Source organism: Cryptotermes secundus, unplaced genomic scaffold (genome assembly GCF_002891405.2).
Source record: "Cryptotermes secundus unplaced genomic scaffold, Csec_1.0 scaffold579, whole genome shotgun sequence".
Classification (NCBI taxonomy): domain Eukaryota; kingdom Metazoa; phylum Arthropoda; class Insecta; order Blattodea; family Kalotermitidae; genus Cryptotermes; species Cryptotermes secundus.
The window spans coordinates 626,207-635,831 of NW_019719366.1; the positions used below are offsets into that span (position 1 = coordinate 626,207).

The window sequence follows — 9,625 nt, forward strand, 5'->3', positions numbered from 1 at the left end:
CATGAGTATTCAGCTAAATTAATACTTAACAAACTGAGTAAATAAACCTGAACAAATTATCAAATAAATAAGCAACTGTCCAAAAAACTAATGAATTGTTAAAGATGTAACAGACCTACTAACCAACAATGTATCTGTTTAACTAAACAATTAAAAAGCCGACTAATCAATTCATTGAATATCTTACTGGTTAATTTTTTCTTTTTCGATGGATCTTCCAGCCCATTCCAGGCCCTTTCCTCTTATTCAGTTCCGTAATCGTTTTTCACAGATGGTAGGACCCCTCGGACGAGTTATCAGTCCGTCGCAAGACCGCTACCTAAACACAGGACAGCATAAACACAGAATAAACGCATACACACCTCTAACACCCATGCCCTGAGTAGGATCCGAACTCATGATCCCAGCGTCTGAGCGAGCAAAGGTAGTAATCAAGTATCTTCCTGAATCAGACATATTGAACTGTGGCGCCATGTTCTGTTCTACGATAATTTTATTCTGCTTTCAATCAACACAATATACGCACAGATGCATTATAGATGTACATTAGAAATTTACGGTATAAAAATAAATTACTCAATCAAATGTTTGACTTCTGGGTATGAAAGACGAAGGGCCAGTATAACTGAAACAAAATTCCCTCACCGACAGTTCAACTGCATTGGCATGAACTCCAATTGCTTAACTACAATACTAACCTCATAAACGTTTCAGATTATTCTGGGTTCCTGCTAAGGATGGAATGTTTCAAGCTGCTCCGTTTGACTCTTCTAGAGTCATATCCGCTACCTATCAAACAATGGTTTTCTCATCCGGCATTCTCACAAATCATATCCACTCACGACCCAGAACCTGGCGCCAACATACATCCGGGCTTCGGATTCGATCCCAAGGCTGTGGTTCAAGCGCTCACATGTCTCTAACTTGGGTTTCGCAGTCTGTACTGCAAACAGTGGCGCGTCCTCGTGTTGGGGTGGGAACATGCAACTTCCAGGCATGACAGGTAGTGCATAGCGCAGCGAATTCGTCTTGAAATTTGGGGGTTGGGCAGATTCTAAAAATCCCCGAACATGAAAATAAACTAGCGTGTTATGAAACATCAAGAATGTCCGCGGATTTGGGACGACACAAATAGTAATAACTTATTTATTTATGATTTATTTAACAAAGTTGTTAGTAGCTCCGAATGGTAAGATGTGTCATCAATGAATAAAGAATTTGAAGGGATCTGGAAGGAAGCGGCCATGGTAATTCGAATTTGCATTTGCCTGTGGGGACTAAAGGTGATAACAGAAAAGTGTATCGGCCTGTATTCGAACCCGATACTCCCTATACAAGACAGAAGCAGTACAGCTTGAGCACGTGTGTTCATATGAACGCTCCAAGCAATAATATATGCATTCAGAAAAACAGCCGAAACGTCTTTAGAGCATGGACTATTTGGGAGATATGAAAATAGGCTATTTCAATATTTCAGAGCCCAGCTGTTAGTACATGCACCACCATACGTGTTTCATGTCCTACGCACGTGAATTTTTCTGGTTTAATTATTCAAATTATATTACGTAACGATTATAAATTCATACAGCAACTTCGAATGGACATGTAGAATCTCACGTCACTGTAACCATGGTATTTCTGACCAGACTGGCGCCAATATCGCCCCCATTAACATCTTGAGGCATTTCATATAGGCCACTGCTGCGCTGAGCGTACGTGAAGGTTAGCGACATATCCCGACCCTGAAGAGATACCTGGGTATTTCGGAACGCCCTCCCGCCCCTCCTCAACCGCAAGTATTAGAAGCGCTCAACACTGTGGCCCCCCAGCACAAGTACACAGTTCATCGCATAAAAATACCCAGTGTTTTTAATGTTCAACTACAAGTTATGTGTTGCTCTCGAAATCTCGTTACTTTGATGTATTAATCTGTGAAACCGTGAGAGACTTACGTGTTCGGAGACTTGATTCAATTTGGTAGCTCCTTCCGTCATAGTCGGGGAATAGTATGGCAAAATGTCTGCAAAATTTCTTCGTTACAAGTGTTTTTAGAATTAGAAGCTTCTGCTCAGGTTTACAACAAAATTTCCGGACCTACCTGCAAGAAGACGTGTTTGAATTTTTTAAAAATAATTAATAATTACTTCCGACTCGCAGATTATTTGCGAAATATGTTGAGCCCCTCAAAAAAAAATCAACCTTTTTAAAAATATCTCACAATATTATTGGATACAGAGTGGATTAAGTTTTGGATCTGCTGTTACTGTACACTGGCACAGAATTAATTTCCGGATAGACTAAGAGTTTAGTGCAATAAAGAATTCATATAGAATCTTCTGTTATAATTCTGGATTTCCCATCAGCTACCTGAAGCTGTCACTGGAAAACTGTAAGTACTCTACCATGAAGAAGGGTTTGCTTTTCGCGGAAGTTTCGTATCTCACAGAACTGCGTCGAAACCCGTACAGTAAATACGGTCCATTTCACTAATTAAGTACAATTATATAATCACCAGATCCAGTTTAGGTAATATTTAACTTTCTTACTCAATTTAAACGCTCCTTCGTGTACAGAAGGACACGCTCACGATGCGGTAAGAACTGTAATTTTACAAGGCTGAGGGATTAAGCTGGCGTAGCCTGATTTTCTTAGGCATATTACTTCCGTTGCCAGTAGGACGAGAGGAAAACAGTACAATGCTCAGACAGCTGGTAGGACTAATGCTCGAAACGTGTACCTCCCGAATACGTTGCAAAAATGCGAACCACTACAGCGAACTCTGAATATTTCAATAAGCAAATATGTTACTCCGCGAGGAGTTATATGACTCTATGGTATTACAGACAATTACTGATGCCGGGATATCCCAGTCGGTATAGCGACTGGCTGCAGGCTGGACGACCGAGGGGTTGGAGTCCGAGTCCCGGTAGGGTCAAGAATACTCACTTTTCCATATCGTCCAGACCGGGTTTATGGTTCGCCCAACCTCTTAGGCAATGGGTATGGGGTGCTCTTTCCCCGGGAAAAAGCGGCCGGGGCGTAAAGCTGACCGCTCACCTCCAACCTTTGCCGAGGTCGAGAAAATGTGGATCTATACATCAACTCCCCCATATATCTTCAAGGCATAGTGCTTAATCAGTTAAGCACAGGGACACTTTAACCTTAAATTTATGTTGCATTAAAGTGGGGAGGGGGTTATTCGATTTTAGGTAACAGGCTGATGAGATTCATGCAACTCTTGGAGAGTTTTATGATGTTGATTATTATAACAAACTATAAATTTAGCAGAAATTGTATATTAATTCCATAAAAGGTGAAAGTAAAGTTTACCCTGTACCTAACTAATTCAGCACTACGCCTTGAAATTGTACTCGTATGAGGGAGTGGATGTATAGATCCACGTATTCTTGACCTCGGCACTAGTTGGAGGTGAGTAAATTAATTCCATTGAACAACAAAATAAATGAAAAATTCTAATAAGAAACTTCGGCATTGGCTGGATTTCAACATTCTTAATATTTTCATTTCAAGACAGCTACCAGTTCTTATAAATACTGGGCATATAATTAGTTCTAATAATGTTAAGAGATAAAGGTAAAATCATTGCCGGGCTTAATTAATTAAGGACAGTGGTGTGAAGACGTATGGGGGAGTGGAAGTATATCTCCAATATTCTTAACCTCGGCACTGCTTGTAGGCGACTGCTTAGTTTCACGCCTCTGCCACTGTTCCTCTGGGGAAATCGGCCCCGGTACGCCCTCTGCAGGAGGGTGGTGAGCCACACAGTCTGTCTGGACGATACGGAGAAGAGAACAATCTCAACCTGGGAATCGAACTCCGTCTTCTCTGTCGCCCAGCCTGTAGAGTCCCGGGGTGTAATTTTAATAACGAGGAAGCCTTACTAATAATCAAATTAAGGAACACAGTCTCCGTGTTCTAACTTCATAACGAATATTCTGTGTCTTTGTGATTAATGTTATTGTAATATGAATATACATATGTTGAAGTTACGGATTTTTATTGCACAATTCATCTATGAATTATTGGTATGTCCGTACTTGCAAATTTCCCATATTATACTCTGCTAGCAGTATCGATCTATGCAAATGCAGGAAATATTATTGGTGACCTGTTAATATGAAACTACTGATACTTTCAGATACAGCAAGTCACACTCTTGGGATACGTAACACCCATATTCAGTTAGCCTGTGAGATTTAAATTAAAATTATAATTTCCAGCCTCCATTTAATGATAAAAATAAGACTTCAATTACATATTAAGGAAGAGACTCAAATTAGATTCCCTAATAATCCAGATGTAGAAAATGGAACTTGTCTTCAGTACTAATACTGTCAGAACAATTATGACATTGGTACTTTACGATTAAGGTTTGTAAAACATGGTCCGTCAGATCCTTTAAGCACTGAACAATATGACACACAAAAATGTTAAGACACTGGCTCCAGTAATACGTCAGCAAATTCTGCAATGTTGTCATATCTAGCTGGATAATGATCACTTTAAGAAACTAATGCGACCATTATTCTCATTAAGCCGAAATTTTTATGAACACTCTTCCTATAGAAGTCATTATTCTTAAAAGAGTCGCGTTTATTTAAAAACAGAATGTAGAAAAATTTAGCAAGTATTAGATAGAGCCCTGCAAAATTAAACATTAACTAGATAATTCTGAGGCATCGAATTGGTTTAACTATATTACTGGTACCAAAGATAACATAAAACAATTCTATGTTTTTAACAGGTATATGAGGAGTGCATAAAAATTTCAGTCGGAAAATCGACTGGAAGACACCGCTTAGGAGAAATGGACGTACATGAGAGAGCAATATTAAAACAGAGTTTATAAGAACAGGGCATAGACTGGATTTATCTGCCTCAGGATCTAAACCAATGGCGGGCTTATGTGGACACGGCAATCAAGCCTTTGGTTCCATAAAAGTAGATAATTTCTTGACAAGCTGATTGAGTATTAATTTGTAAAGAAGTACGCAGTTCACGCAGTTATAAAACACAACTAGCTAACTAACTAACTAACAGTCGTTGATCAGTCTTTTACAAACAGAGTATTATATTTGACCGCAGTCATTAACGTGTTTTAAAGGAACCACCTTAAAATTCATTCCGAATGTGATGAACTGATACAACCATACGAGCACACCGTCACAAGACATCCGTAAGTTTTGCTGTTGAACTAATTTTCAGTTTACTGTATCACTGATTAATTCAGAATTATTCTTCTACACCACTCTCAGAATTGCCACCATATCAATAACAAATCTTCCACTACAAATATTAAACTCGCCACATAACTAATAATAGGTCCTCCTGTTATCGCATTACAGGTCTGAAATGGATGTTCCATTACCGGAAACGATGAGTTTCTCGCTTAACATTAACTTGCGTCATAGATCACAGAAGCAACTGAAATTCTGCAGGTCTAGACTCTTCTCTTAAAGAGTGTGGTGGGCGTTAACAACTCTAAAACGACTTCAAGGGTTGTGGTTGGTTGCTTCTTATTGTCGATATTGCGGAGGAAGAGGAATCAGAAAAATAAAAGATAAACGTCGTGAGAACATATCAGAGCCATCTGGTGTCACAAATGTGTAAGAACCAAGACGTTTAATGCAGGGAAAATTGTTATGTAAAACACAACGTTTGTGCGTAGATCCTGTGATTATTGAATTTAAAGACACAGAATTCGTATGTAATATTTCAGGAAAGGTAAGTGAATTTTAGCAGGAAGCTCGATGTTATCATATCGTCTTATTTGAGAAGAAATCTTTAAGCATTTTGAACCAATCAGAAAATAAGACGCATCAGCCTTGGTGATCACGGATGTTCGTAAATTTATTGCGCGCAAAATCGAAGGTAAGATTAATATTTGTATTTAGTTCAGAACTATAGTAACAGTACTTTTACAAAATGCGGTTTCAATTCAAAATGGATATCCAAATTAATTTCAAAATTCACGACTTTAATTAAAATTATTTGACGTTTCTTAATATTTTAACGAGTATAAAATAACAGGAAACGTCTCATGTAAAAGGAAATAAATTCTTACTGCAGGCACTATTATCACATTTCATGAAATCAGTACGACAATTAAGAAGAATATTAATTAAGCAGATAAGATCCAAATTTTATAAAATTCAGTGCTTAAATTTTGCTTACGGAAAGAACAGTGTCGATTAATTTCATATTCCGGGAATCTAATTTCACCAACAGTTAATTTGATTAAACTAAAATTTTGCAGCAAGAGAAAACCGTAACCAGCAATGAAAAGGGAAGTTCATTTACATATTTGATTATACTTAATTAACATGATGGGATGGTATGGATTGAATTGATCTGGCTTGCGATAGGGACCAGTGGAGGGCTCTTGTGAACACGATAATGAACTTTCTGGTTCCATAAAATGCTGGGAAGTTCTTGAGTAGCTGCACAATTGGCAGCTTCTCAAGAAGGGCTAAGCTCCATGAATGAGTGAGCGGTTATAATTCATATTATTATATGTGGTTCCACTCTCACTTGGTGCTGAATGAAATTACAAGGAAGTGAATCCTGAAATTTAATTTATAAAGGAAGCCTAGTGTTGTATTTCTGGAATCACGGATATAAATCATGAAAGAGCTATGCCAAAACAATGACAAATTATGCAAATTAATGACAAATATTAATAAACGAATAGCATGAAGAAAATATTGAATTCTGGACTGCAACGGTGTGTAGCATTAAAAGGGCCCAAAGATACGGAGGAAAATATCGCCTGCATATTCAGGGTCGGAAAGTAGACCAAATAATATCTCAGGATAAACAGGCAGCAAACTGAGCCCCTCCTTCACTTAGTGTCTTGTTTCACTCATTTTTTAATCCTGAAGATGGTGTCGATATGTTCCTCGGAAACATGGGGCTTTCTCCGAAACTACGAGTTAAACCATCCAGAAGAAAATGCTCTTCATGGTCACCTCCATGATAACCTCAGTCCAACAAATATTATGTTTAAAGCATGTTGGATTATGCTTAATCTCAGTTTCCACTTCTGTAACTCATGCAGACTCCAATTCTAGTCAGTGCAGTTTTCGGGGCGTGGATAAACATAAATTTCGGAATCATGTTCAACTAAATCGAACTGTTTCTTGGCGCTGTATGTAAATAACAAAGTGAAATATTCTTCTGTGGTTAATTTCCACTAACTACTCAATTTCCTCTTTACTTGTTGAAGCAGGTTTGAAATTTAAGTTTTAATCTTGTCTTCGTTTCGTTCTCTGCCACTACAGTACCAATAGTCTTGTACATTAGTATACAAAATAGAAATAAAAGGAAAAAGCGAAAAGTATGAAGGTTACCTTCGATAACATATAGCAAATGCAATATAACTGCGCCAGTCATCAAGATTAATGATTATAACTGATACCAGCCTGAATTTCTAGCATCTTCTAAGACAATAAGGGCTATGCTGGCAGAATATTACATTGTGTATATTAATTGGACGTACTATAGAATTAAAATATGTTAAAAACTAGCGTATACTATTTTATACTCACAGTCTGAATTCTGAGCAGAAATATGAAGAAACATCTCAGCCACTAGTAAACCGGCAAAGAATATTTCCACATAAATAGTTTTGATATATGATACACGTATAACAATTTCCATTTTACCACAATCATGTTGAAGAACATGTTTCTACCGAAGAGAGATGAAGTGACAGGAGGTTGGAGAAAACTGCATAATAAGGAGCTTCATAACTTGTACTCTTCTCCAAGTATAATTAGGATAATAAATTGCAGGAGGATAAGATGAGCAGCGTATGTAGTAGTATGCATGGGATAAAAGAGGAATGCATGTAGGATATTTGTGGGAAAGCCAGAGGGAAAGAGTCCACTGGGAAGACCAAGGCGTAGGTGGGTGAACAATATTAAAATAGAGCTTAGAGTGATAGATGGGATGGGATGGATTGGATTGATCTGGTTCAGGATAGGGACCAGTGGAGGGCTCTTGTCAACACGGTAATTAACTTTCGGATACCATGAAATGCTGGGAAGTTCTTGAGTAGCTGCGCAATTGGCAGCTTCTCAAGAAGGGCTCAGATCCACGAGTGAGTGATGTTGAAGTGCTCCGTTCGTGCACAAGACTTCTATATTCAAAACATTAAATAGATCACATCAGTCACTTTTGCGTTAGTGAACCACTCTGAAGCCTGATTCACGTTATCGACATGGTCGATTTTCCTTCAACACAATGGGTATGAAAATTGTTCTGATCTCAGTCTCCTCTCAGCGACTCTACAACACAGGCACTCCACTACACGTCAGATGAGGATGTAGAATGGGCAAAAGCAGTCTAGTATGTACGTGTACAAAGGTAAAGTTGTCCCTCTGCTTAACTAACTAAGCACTACGCCATGAAGGCGTATGGGGAGTGGGTGTATAGATCCACATTTTCTTGACCTCGGCACTAGTTCGAGGTGAGTGGTCAGCTTGACGCCCCTGCCGCTTTATCCCCGGCTAAAGAGCCCCCGGTACCCATTGGATATGAGGTTGGGTGGACCCCAGAGCCAGTCTCGACGACTTGGAGAAGAGAAAATTCTTGACCCCATCGGGACTCGAACTCCGACCCTTCGTTCGTCTAGTCCGTAACCAGTCGCTATACCGACTGCAATATCCCTTACTATGTACATAAGATTGCAAAACGTAACCTGCATAAAACATTAGATACTCGAAAGTTATGTGACGTTGAACACTCGAGATAGGTGACGACATTCTCCTGGGAGTATTAATTTCAGAATACAGAACCCACCCGTTAGAATACAGCAACTTGTAAGAACTGGCTTTGGAGACATTATACAAGATTGCAGCAATTCGAAAGAGACGACATCAGCCTATCTGATAATTCCTTCGGGCTCCTTAGGGTGCTGAAGTGCATAGTCTCAAATTAAAAGCCGAATCACTCTGTATCAAATACAACATTTAAGAATTTTAAATAGTGTCGAATAATACGCTAAAACCGAATAAATATTAAATAAAATAAACGAAACAGTAACTGAGACGGTTAACGAACCAACATGTGAGGAACTCCGGCTACATTCATAAAACGTTACTTTGCAATAGGGGCGAGCTTATTTATTATATGAAGCACGGCACGCAATTTCGTCAGACTTTTTGAAATATGTAAAAAAATGTTCAATAATAATAAATAAGTCGTTGAAAATAGACTATGATATCTTTAGTGTGACACACGTAATGTGCCTCTGAAACGTCGACCGATTTTAGGTGGATTTCATGGCGTTATACCCGAAAGCAGAGAACTCTTCAGTCGCCTCTTTAAGAACCTCAGCTCCATTATAATGAACAATGAATAAGACAGACTATGAAAGAGCTCATATCCTCTGCCCCTGTATTTATCTGTAGGAGCTGAGGAAAAGCTACGAAAAGCCTGCCAGGATGATCCGTGTCCCGACCGAGATTCGAGCAGGGTACCTCCAGAAAAAGTCACAATAATTCCCGTCTGGGCCAACTTGCTCGGCAAGGGTGTGCAGAGCTTCTCCTGTGAGATAAAAGTGAAGTCCCTGTGCTTAACTAATTAAGCAGTACGTCATGAA

General features: G+C 38.9%; 1 long non-coding RNA gene across 1 annotated transcript; it reads right to left on the reverse strand.

The window, feature by feature from the left end:
• Positions 1–282: 282 nt before the first annotated feature.
• LOC117282345 lies at positions 283–5,456 on the reverse strand. The gene is made up of 3 exons (XR_004513065.1): positions 5,390–5,456; positions 1,953–2,098; positions 283–319 (listed from the first exon to the last, which is right to left on the reverse strand). It is a non-coding gene; the product is annotated as an uncharacterized LOC117282345 (long non-coding RNA).
• Positions 5,457–9,625: the final 4,169 nt, after the last annotated feature.